The sequence below is a fragment of the Mirounga angustirostris genome, unplaced genomic scaffold (genome assembly GCF_029215605.1).
Source record: "Mirounga angustirostris isolate CCGP_5_RB_7025 unplaced genomic scaffold, mMirAng1.0.hap1 SCAF_7, whole genome shotgun sequence".
In the NCBI taxonomy this organism is placed as follows: domain Eukaryota; kingdom Metazoa; phylum Chordata; class Mammalia; order Carnivora; family Phocidae; genus Mirounga; species Mirounga angustirostris.
The window spans coordinates 71,853,558-71,865,938 of record NW_026991715.1 but is presented as its reverse complement, the minus strand read 5'-3'; the positions used below and the strand labels follow the sequence as shown (position 1 = coordinate 71,865,938).

The window sequence follows — 12,381 nt, the reverse complement described above, 5'->3', positions numbered from 1 at the left end:
AAGTCCATTTACATCTGAGGAAATTGAAGCTGGCAACTAGAAAAGACAACTTAAGACAACCAGAGACATTTCTTAAGACATCCAAAGACCTTGGTGGAAATCACTAAAGCTCATACTGAATCCATTATTAAAGCTTCTATTAAATGAAATTGCTCTCTTTTTGTAATATTTCTGCCCAATGCAAACCATTAGTTAAGCTGTGTCCATCTCAATGGACTTGATACGTCACTTTGTTTCCTGTTTTGTCACCATTTTGGCATTTACTCATTGGCTGAATCTATCTGTTCCTGACCTTCTTGCTTAAGGGGGAGCTCTAGCACCTGGAACTAAAATTCTGAGTCTGATCCATCAGGCCTACCCTTAGCTGGCCTTATTCTCCCACTCTGAGGAAAGGATCTTGGATATTCTCTGCCAGGTATGTCTTCTTGAAACTCTCCTACTCTCTCTGGGCTTTCTAGGATTATTGTTTGAACCAGATTTTGAAGCTGGAGGGAGAGTTTCATGAGTGAATATGAGAAGAAAGATATTCCAGACAATAGAAACAGTATGTGCAAAGCAGACTAAGGTAATTGTCTTAATGATACTTGTTATACTTTTTTCAGTATAAAGAGTCTTGACAGTGAAGGTTGAAGATGAAGACTTAGAGATTCATAGTTCTGTGTTTTACTTTCATCTCCTCAGAACAGTGGTTTTCCCTTTTTGTTCATTTTTGTATACCAAGCATAGCTGAAGTGGACTTCCCTGTTTCCGGTCTTACCCTTAAAACTTTCTGTCATCTTTGACTTACTCTCCTTGGCAATGGTCACAAAGGTCCATGACATTTTTTTATTTATAAATCTTAGCTCATCAAAACTCTGTGGTTTCTGAGGATAGTCCTTCTTTATCTCTTCATAGATTTTGCTTTTATTTTTGTTTGGTTCAACTGTTCTGCCCACAAGAATCTTCTTTGGGGAGGGAGTTCTAGACACCAGATCATGCCTACAATGTTGCTTTATTTTATCAATGGCTTTCTGAAAAGCCTAAGGTACATGTTTAAGAATCTCCAATAGGCAATTTTCATGCTTTCATGAACTCATAGATGACATATGGCAGTTAACTGTTGGTTGTTCCTCCCAATGTTTAATTTTTCATTATGTCCTCAGTGATAAATTCACAAGTTTTACTGGGATATAGAATAAAGACCATATTTCTCATGTTCATGGGCCTAAATTATGGCCAATTGGATGTAAGTAGAGATTATGTTTTGTGTATATCGGAAGTGTCTTTCAAGGATGGTGATAAAAACTTTTCTTTTAATAAAGTTGAAATGATTGGCGCTCTAGCTGTCATCTCAGACTGATTAAGAGGGCCCCATCAGAAAAGCAGTAGCAGTAATGATGGCCAGCAGAATATGTAGCATTTGCCATGTGCCAGGAATTACTCTTTACACTTTGCCTATGTTAACTCATATGCAACTCATGTGCATATAATAATCATATGAAATGGAGATCTCAGTTCCCTTATCTCTAAGTAGTGCTTAAGAGCAGGGTTCATATAGCCACACTGCCACATCGATGCTGCTTTTTATCATCTGTACCTTACTTAGCAAGTAAAGAGTTAAAAAGAACAGCCCCTATATGTGAGAAACACTCATTAAATGTTAGCTACTGTTACTTTGGAATACTTATTAGAAATTACTACCCACAGTTCCAATTAACAATTTCCATTAAAGTAATTTATAGTTAGTAATTATAAATCTATTTACAGATGTAGATATGGAGGCACAGAGAAGTGAAGTGACTTGCCAAAGACTGAACAACTAGAAAGTGGTGAAGTTAGATTCTATGTCCATGTTCTTAATCCATCCCGTTTTGAATGAAGGGCTGAGAGGGGCCTGGAATCTGCACGAATGTGTGATGTTGCTACCCTAACCCTGGAGAGCTGACCTTTGGACGTTTTCAGCAAAGATTCTAATCTTATGCACTATGCCAGTTAATTTGGATTTTCTCTTGCATGCAGCTAAACTTAATTCCAACTGTATCATGTCTTAATTTCTCCCAAGGGCATTTCCACTTTCAGATCATTACCCAGTTGTTTCTTCTAGATCAGAGTGAAGTGCAGAGTAACAATTTCTTGTTCCCCTTGTATCTTCTGTGAGGTAAATTATCAGCAACATTAGTGAAGCATTTTAAACAGGAAGTTCAAGTTTTAATGGAGTTCATGTTCTCAGATATGTGGGTAGATGTAGGCTGCATAGCTCCGTCAGCATCTTCCCCCAGGTCTGTATCATTTATTGCCTATGTTAGGAGATCATTGTTCACATCCTCTGCATGCTCGGGCATTTAATAGTACACTTTCACCAGCGAAACACTAGCGTCTCTCTCTTTTTTTATTTTCACCCGGTCTCAAGCATGCTTCTATCTTCATGGTCATGAAGTTTAGTAGAAATACCTATCTGACTAGTTTATGTCCAAGACCTCTTGTAGCTAAACTCATGATTTTAAGAACAAGAAGGTATTGAGAAATGGTGGACCTCTTTGTTTAACACAAGCGCTTCATCGTTTCCGCTGGGTGTGTCTAACAGAAGTACGGTGGGATTTGAGTCTTGCTTTGAGCTTTGGCTCTTGGGAACTATTAAAATTGTTTGGTATAAAATGTCATAAGTTAAAAAGCAGGGCAAAATGACGAGCAAATTATTAACATTTAAACTAACAAATTTAGGGATGCCTGGGTGACTCAGGGGGTTGAGCATCTGACTCTTGATTTCAGCACAGGTCATGATCTCAGGATCATGAGATGGAGCCCTGAGTCAGGCTCCATGTTGGGCATGCATCCTGCTTGGATTTCTCTCTTTCCCTCCTCTGCCCCTCCCCTGCCCCTGCTCATGCTCTCTCTCTCTCTTTCACAAAAAATTTTTTTAAATAAAAATTAAAAAAAAATAAACTAACCAATTTAGAAGTGTAGTTGAATCTAATCTAATATTTTCTATTTGTTTTATCTGATGCTGCTATTAGATAATGTTTAGCTGTAGTATAGAAACTCACCTATAGATCTTATTTTCTATAATTTCAATGATATGGCTAGATAAAGAAATTCATATTAGCACATTTTAATAATTTGCTTTTTTACTTAATTTTGTTTTTACGAATTCTCAGAAGTGAGAACTGGGGAATCCGTAAGTGTTTGAACATGAGGAGGCAAAAAAATTACGTGTAAATTTTAGGCCGGAATAACCAAATAGAATATCTTTTGAAAACTGGTCCATCTTTTGTTACTGCTGCCTAAGCAGTCAACCACAAGGATGTTTTTTTTTTTTAATTTTTTTAATTAATTAATTAATTAATTATTTTATTCTTATGTTAATCCCCATACATTACATCATTAAGGATGTTTTGATTTAACCTCAAATCTTCTCAGATATACTCAGAGGTGTAACACTAACACACTAAAGTAAATACCACAAAATATCCTTTGCCTTTGAAACATAACTGCTGTCATAATGACCATCTGCCGGCTGTAAGTTTCGAACATTCAGTGACCTCTGACATTTATGACAAATTATGTACCAAAGTGCTAGTGACGCCTTGTTAAAATGAAGCCAGAGGCCCTCAAGTTCTCAACCCCTCTTGTCTTTAAAAGCATGGGTTAAATAGCAGCAAGAGGCAGCCTGGACAGAAAACAGACATGGCGACAGCTAAAAGGAAATGAAGCCCTAATCCTCTACCCTTTGACTTTTGCAGCTGGCTTCACTGCAATGTGCTTTCAACCATTAAACTACCTTAACCTTCGGAAGAGCCAAACCAGTTAAAATTGACTGAAAATTTGCACATCACCACATAAGACTTGATTGATTCTTATTTGAAAATTGTGGGGAGGACGGTCGCTTACTGCAATATTTTTAACCAACAAAATACGTTTCTCAGTCACCTCTGGTGCACAGTGATGTTGATGTCATATAAAAAGCAATGTGAAGAAAACTTTTCAAAGTCACAAAGTTAGTCTAGTTGCAAAATACAGTAGTGTCAGTTGGATTTAGACAGAGTAGACTATATTGTGTAATGGCTTTTAAAAATACATAAAAAACAATCTTATTTTTGATTCCAATTCCGAAGATATTGGATATCCCATATGCATTTTACACATATGGGATAAAACAAGATCAATTAGTATTTATTATAAAAATCTATCGGTATATTTTTGTAACCAATAGTTATTTTATTACAATTGTCATGAGAAACAGTGAAAATAATGTACACAAAATAAACTTATACAACGCAATTTCTTCATAAAAAAAACCCCAAGGCATTTTTAACTTATGATCTCGTGACACAAGGTAATGCTCTGAAGACCAAAATCTTCAAGTTAACATAGTAATTGGTAAACTTATGAGGCAAGCCATATAAAAGAATGGCGTATAACTAACTCTACATGATGGGATGACACAAGAATGTTGACATACTGTGAAATATTAAGACATTTCTTAAGCAAAACCTTTAGAAAAATTGGAGCTCCTAAGTATCCAGTTTCTCACCTGTGTTTTCTTGACTCTTCAGTCAAATAGATTGTGCAGTCTCTGGCATGGAAAAAAAAAAAAAAAAGAGGAACCGAGTGAGGAGACCATAGAGCACGAAGGCATGTACTTAAACAATGCAAAAATCTACATTGTACCCCCAAGCTTATCTAAAAAGTAGTTTACCTATATATTTTTAAAGAAATTACAAAGTTTTCATAACTTTGCTCTGTTGGAAATATTATCTACAGTTTCAAAAATTGTTTTAGATAAAATTCTAACTTGTCCAAATGAGAATGTATGACACCACCCAGGTGTCCCTCTTATCTTTTTTTTTTTGGACTACTTTTAGAGGGCACGGGTCACAGATATAGATATTGCACATTCTCTACTATTAGTATTTTATAAATCATTGGTGCCCGTATAAAGTATACACATAAATATATGAATATGTTTGTATATATATATATATATAAATTTTATAATTATAACTATCATTTTTATTTTAATATTCAAACTGATATTCCAGAGACAAAATCTGGTCTTAAGCAAAATTTATAGTATATTTCCAGTTCCTTTTCTGCCTTTGCATTTCAGTGGATTCTTTCATCCACATCCAGTGCCTTTCTTTGTCCTTTTTGCCTCTCCAAAGACCAGTACGTCCTTTTCCTCCTGTTCCCCATCAAAATTAGCAGCTACATTGTGGTCCCCAGACCATGTTTTCTTTTCTGGAAATGAACAAAATAGTACCAATGAATATAGAAACATTCACAGATTTTTTCCATGGGATGTTAGATCCAAAATCTTATGGATCACAGAACCCAGTGATTTTTCATAAACATATTTTTTTAATTAATGGGATTCCTTTTATTTTCCTAAAGATATCTCTGTTTGAAGTAGAAGGGAGAAGACAAGAGCCCTCATTGCTCATCTTGATTTCTGCCTCTTTGAGCTTCTCTTTAGCTACTGTGGCTTATGAAAGACTCCTTGAACAGAGTTTGAAAAGCATTCTGTAGCCTAACTATACAGACGGATAACTAAGTCCAAAAGAAGTGAAGTGACTTTGGCTCCTTGTCTGAAAGGCTCCTCCTTAGTCTATATCTTCATTTTTAAAAGCTCTTTTTATAGGATTCCTGTTCCATCATGACCGAACTGACTTCTCCTAGAGAAAGTCATTATATACTCTGTTGTTGTCACCTATTTTTCCTTACAGTTTTTAAATAATACTCTGCTGCAATTGTTTGTGTACTTTTTGGGGACAGAAACTAACTCATTTTTATCTCTGGCATCTACCAGTGTCTAACCATAGCAGGTACTCATTAAATGTTAACATGTATCAGTACTGTCTTTAGAGTTGACAAGAGTTATGTACAGCCTGATACCGGCAGGGAAAACAAAACAAAAACCTAGAATGACCAGTTCTCCAATCTTTATTGCAATGCTTTATCTACTATGTGGTTTTTGCTTTAGATTCTTTTCTAATAAGACTGTGTATTAAGACCTTTATCTCAGTACTCAACTCAAAACAAATACAAAAATATGAGAATTTCAGATATAGAATAAAATGCTACTGATATACCTATGCCAGAGAAGTCCTATTGTATTTTTTTAAAGATTTTATTTATTTATTTGTCAGAGAGAGCAAGAGACAGACAGAGCATAAGCAGGAGGAGCAGCAGCAGAGGGAGAAGAAGGGAGCCTGATGCTGGGCTCGATCCCAGTACCCTGGGATCATGACCTGAGCTAAAGGCAGATGCTTAACCCACGAGCCACCCAGGAGCCACCCCCCCTTTCTTTTTGTAGCTAAATTTGTCTGTTAACACTTGTGACTGCCAAAACAATCTTTTTCACTGCATGCATACTTCTGGCTGCTTCTTATTTTGCAGCAAGTATGTCTCTTCCACCCATACCCAGGACTTTACAGTTCCACTCTATACTCGTTGGCTCTGTATCATGGGAAGAAATTTTGATATTCTAGGAGTGTCTGAAATAGAATGGGTTGTTCTAAAATATAAATATTCAGTGTTGTTGGTGGGTTCAAGTAGAAGATGAACTGTCTGTTTTGTAGATGTTCAGAAGCGAATTTATTCTTTGAATCAGGGATCAAACATATATCCACATTATTTAATGTACCAATGTGCTCCTATCTATATCCAAAAGCTCTGCCTTCCCCTGTTAAACTGTTACAAAGTCTGTGCTTCTAAGGTAAAATCCTGTATTTGTCCCTAATAAAATCCCTCCTCATCTACTCAAAGACGTCACTCCAGCAATTCTCCCTCTGTCTCCTGTATCTTCAGTGTTTCCACTAGACAAACATAATGTAATACTCTCCATCTTTAACACAATTCCCCTTGAGGAGGAATAAGCTCTCTCACTGCTTATCTTTGTCTACTTACCACCACCGCACTTCTCTACTCTGCCTTGCAGCAACACTCTTAGAAATAGATCTTCCATACATCTCAATTTCCTCCCTTTGCTTTGCTTTGATTTTCTGTTGACTCAACACCAGTCAGCTTTTTTGTTATTCTGAAACTCAGAATTATCTCACCAAAGGATAGAAGGTGGGGGCATTTATAACCTGGAGTCCCATCTACTCGCTACTGTGGGGGTCCTTAATTCCATACATGACCATGGAGGCTGAGTGAGTTTTTTCCGTTTTGGAAAAAGCTTTCAGAAGTTAAGCAGAAAATCTTGGAGGCTGTTAGCATGAACTGAACTGTCTACCATGATACAGAGCTAAATACCACAGTTTCACCTGAGCTTGGAGATTGACCAAAGGAATATGATGCACAGGATGCAAAACAGTGTCTGCTTTGGCCTTTCCTGTGTTTGGTCCATCTTATTCTCTTTTCCCAAATCCTCCTCATTTTCCTAACCTTTAAACTGGCATGCCCCAGGAGTTAATCCTTGACCTTTTTCCTTTTCTAGCTACATTTACTACTTATCTGACCTTACATGGTCCAATCACTTTGAAATACTGTTTTTAATGTTAAATTCCAACTTTATATTTACCTCTTTCCTAAATTCTTGACCAATATATCAGGTACCTACACAACATATCTACTTGTATATTAGCTCAAAACCAAACTTTTCACATAGATTTACCATACAACCCAGCAACTTTCCTCCAAGCAATCTACCCCTGAGAAATAAAAACATATGACTTGTATGTGAATGGTTAATGCTGCCTTATTTATAATAACCCTGAACTGGGGGAGGGGGAGGGTGGGGGTAACATATCCATACTATGAAATACTATTTAGCAATAAAAAGGAGTGAAGTACTGATGCCTACTATAATACAGATGAGTCTCAAAACTGTACTAAGTGAAAGAAGCCAAATACCAAAGCCTATGTATTGTATGATTCTGTTTCTATGAAATGTCAGAATAGGTGAATCTGCCAAGACAGAAAGTAGTTTAGTGATTGCCAGGGGCTTGAGATGTATGTGAGGAGTTACTACTGCAAGTAGGCACAAAGCATCTTTTTGAGGGTGATAAAAATATTCTGAAATTAGATCAGATTGATGGTTGCACTACTCTAAATTTACTAAAAATCATTACATTATAAACACTTAATGGGTGAAATTTATGGTATGGGACCTATACTTCAAAAATGATGCTAAAAATAACCCTAATTTTGATCTCCTGCCTTATTGCTTCTCGGCCTTTTGGCTAAGATCAAGTGTGATCTCCTGCCTTAAATTTTCTTCTATCTTTCTCATTTCAGGACATATCAGCTCTGTTTTACCAGTTCCTCCAGCAAGAAACCTTGGAATCATTTTTGACTCCTTTCTCTTCCGTCACAAACCTAATCTGTCACCTCTACCACCACTGATCTCCTTCCCCATTCCCACATTAGCATTGTGGGATATGCTAATAATTAGGAATTACCATTCCTCTCTTGCATTGACTACAACAGCCCCAACCAGTCTCCATGTGTTTATCCCTATGATTTCTTTTCCATACAACAGATTATTCTACTTATTTGTTCAAAATGCTTCAGCACCTTTCCTTCTTACTCAGAGTAAAATCCAAAGATGTCATCATTGTAGGGTTTCCAGATAAAATACAGGCCACCCAGTTCAACATGAATTTCAAATGAATGACAATATATATATGTGATATATATATATATATATATGTGATATATATATATCTCATACATATCATATCATATGATATATATATGTATAATATATATATTATACATATATATTACATATGTCCTCTGCAATATTTGGGACATACATATATTAGAACCATTAGTTGTTTATCTAAAATTCAAACTTAAATGAGCATTCTGTATCTTCATTTGCTAAATCTCACAACCCTCCATCCAAAAGTGCTCTATGATCTGGGCTCTCACTCTCTTATCTCACCTTCCTCCTCATTCTTTCTGTTCAAACGACTGAGGCCTTTTCACCACTTTCAAACAAGCTAAGACTATTCTAGCCATAGTGCCTTTGAGTTTGCTCTTCCCTGTATCCAGAAAACTTTTCCTCCACATATCTGCCTGGTTTGTTTTGTCATTTCATTTACCTTTCTGGCCAAATGACAGATCAGCATAGTAGCCTTTCCTGATCCACTAGGTCACCAACTGCTCTTGCCATGTGCCATTCTCAGTTCTCTTGTGTGGCTCTTTCTATCTTCTTAACACTTTTCATAAATGGGCATGTAACACATTTGTTTTTGTCTATCTCTAACAATGAAGTAGAGGCAGAAAATTTGCCTTTTGGCACTTCTGTACCTAAAAGGACTAGAATAATATATGACAGATAATAAGTGATCAGTAAATGCAATCATCCATCCATCCATCCATCCATCCATTCATTGATATATCTATTCATCCATTCAACACTTTTCCTTTTCTAGGTTCTAGGTTTCAAATCACATGTAGTGATCCTGTCCATGTATCAAGTAGTGTATTTTTAGAAGGCAAGTGGAAAAAGAGAAGGAAGGGTGTGGTGAAGCTAACAGAGACAAATTGACAGACAGAAATAGATATGTGTCTGTAGACTAAGAATAGCAGGAGAAGTTGGATGGGAGCATGGTTGCTGCACTTGTATCCCTGAGTGACAAGCCCACCCACCCAACTGGAGTTCAGGGGAAAGGTTAAATCAAGAGACAGTATTTGGGACTCATCTGCCTAGGGGGGATAGTTAAAACTGACGTATCCTGAGTTCCTGTCAGCAGCTGTTCCCACGCACTCGAGAACTCTCCATTAACATTTAAACTGACTGTCAAGTCCATAATTTTGTCCTCTCTCTTCCATCAATTACCTTCTTCCTTTTAAAATGTTGAAGTCCTCCCTGTCTGTTGGCACATTCGCCATTGCCTATCCAGTTCTCCAGGATTTTCTCTCTTCAAAACGATTTCACTTTACTCTTCAGGCTTGTTCCATCTTTTACCTCCTTTCTTTCATTTCTCTACTTCCTCATTAACTCACTTCAACCAATGGACTGAAAATTGAATTCTTCAAGGTCAGCAATCCCAAATCCATTTGTGTTCTTTTGATCTTCATTCTCCTGGACTTCTCAGGTGAATTGAGACAATTGGCCACAAATAAACAAACACACATACATTTATACACACATGCACACACACACATACATATTTCCCCTGCTTTGGGTTCTCCAGTACTACTCAACAAAACCTGTTTTGTTTTGTTTTTTTCTTCCATCTTTATTACCTTGATTCTTCTCTGAATAATTCATTTATCTTTTTCTCTATGTTTTTGTCTTCAAATGCAAATAATCCTCAACATTCTGTTACCAACTCTCTGTTGCTCCTTTTATAGTCTCTTGCCTGTGGAAGCTATTTATAGCCTTATGACTTCAAATTGCAATAGAGGTATATGCCTCCCCAGTCTACATAAACTGCCTGGTTTCTTACTCCTCCAACTCCAGTAATACATCACTATTTGTTTGTTTTGTGTATTCATTTTAATGTACTAAAGATATATACATTTTAACATGTTACAGTGTAATTTAATAATTGATACGTCTTGGCCTCCCAAACAGATTTTTTTCTTACTTAGCAGAATAAGTTCTGACACATATTTCTTTCCAAAAATTATCTTTATATATCTGATAATTGAACAAATACTGTTTTAGATGAAAAGGAAACTGAAAAGCTTTATTTATTTATATAGATTAAGGAGCATACATAAATGTGTACCAAGCGTTTTCCTTTTTTTATTAGTCAGCTTACTCTTACCAGTTTAGGGCTTAAAGTACCAGTGGTACTTTAGGAAAGCAGGATGGGAAAAATTGTAGATACATACACATTTATGTTCATACTCACATTTTTTGGTGGCTTTAATCATACTAAACTTCATATCATCTTCATTTATGCCAGATATAGCCATCAACTCCTGCTCTAAACCTGTGTTCTATGCTTCTTTCTGATTCTGCCCAATTCCAAAGATAGTGATTCAGCAGCCAGCCCGTTGGGAGAACTCTGACTGTGATCTCTGGTCAAAACTAACCTCCCTTATTTCTAGTGAGCCCCCTCTGTTTCTCCGTGGGTAGAAGGATTGCCACGCAATAGAACTTTGCTAGAATTGACATTCTGCCTCTTTAAAAATGTTTAGAGTTTGTACTTGCTTACAAATTTTTGAATTTGAGAGAATTTAAATATACTGAAAAGGAATTTATATACAGAACTTTATAAAGAATCAACAGTGATATGGGTAAGCATGGATATGGACATAATCTTTTAATCAATACATATGTTTTGGTTCTTAAATATTTATAGAAAACAAAGTTAGGGCACCTCAGTCATTAAGCGTCTGCCTTCGGCTCAGGTCATGATCCCTGGGTCCTGGGATCGAGTCCCGCATCGGGCTCCTTGCTTGGCGGGAAGCCTGCTTCTCCCTCTCCCACTCTCCCTGCTTGTTGTGTTCCCTCTCTCACTGTCTCTCTCTCTCTGTTAAAAAAAAAAAAAAAAGAAAAAGAAAAAGAAAGAAAACAAAGTTAGATATAAATGAATACCTGTTGAATTTATAGTCTGATTGGGACAACGGGAAACTTGGGAGTTTGCAGAGGGATGATGAAAATGTAAGAAGGAGGTTCTAATTTAATAAAAAGACAAAATGAAAGGCAGGATAGGGAGAATTAAGAGGAAAGGGAAAATGGCAATTTAGAAAAGGCAAGAATAATCAGAGAAATATATAAATCTACCAACACAAAAGGTCTGTCAGTTTCATTGTAGGAGTGTACTATTCCCAAAGCAACACGGCTTTTAATTTCTTAGAAAAGCACTATGACCAAATCTTTAAAAATACATTAGTGATATACAATGTTCATTTCAGTCATGTGGAAACAAATAAAAGAATTTCAAATAATTGCCATGGTGTGAAATAGCAGTTACTTAACTTCCTAGACCATTAGGTAAGTGATTTTAACATGTACACAAGAATATCTACATAACACATACAAAGTTAGAAAGAAAATCATCAAGAATAACAGCCATTACTATATCATAGAGTTAGTAGAGCTTGAGTGCTTAATGTTGCTTAGGCCCAATTTGATAATTTGATTGAGGTGTCAAAAGTAAGCTATTATATATAATCTGTTTCTATTATATAACATATAATTATATGACTCCATATTATATCATATTGTTGGAGCACAATTATATGCTAGAAATTTTCTTATACAATTTATATTTATCTTATTAATTTTCATAAAATTTATGAATGTGTTTACCGTTATTTTTACTTCATCAGTGAGGAAATGGGAGTAAGAAATATTAAGCAACTTCCATATTACATAGGAGGTATTAAGATAATGTCTTAGTGAATCCCAAATATCATGTTCTGTCTACCACAGTATATTGCCTCCCTCTACATGCAAATCAAAATGAGGATATAGTTTCCATGGATTAATTG

At 36.1% G+C, this 12,381-nt stretch overlaps 1 long non-coding RNA gene across 1 annotated transcript in view; it reads left to right on the top strand.

The window, feature by feature from the left end:
• Window positions 1-320: 320 nt before the first annotated feature.
• LOC135365260 (uncharacterized) overlaps window positions 321-12,381 on the top strand; it is a 160,897-nt gene continuing 148,836 nt past the window's right edge. The window contains exon 1 of the long non-coding RNA XR_010412898.1: window positions 321-415. This is a non-coding gene — a long non-coding RNA (uncharacterized LOC135365260). The remainder of the gene's footprint in view (window positions 416-12,381) is intronic.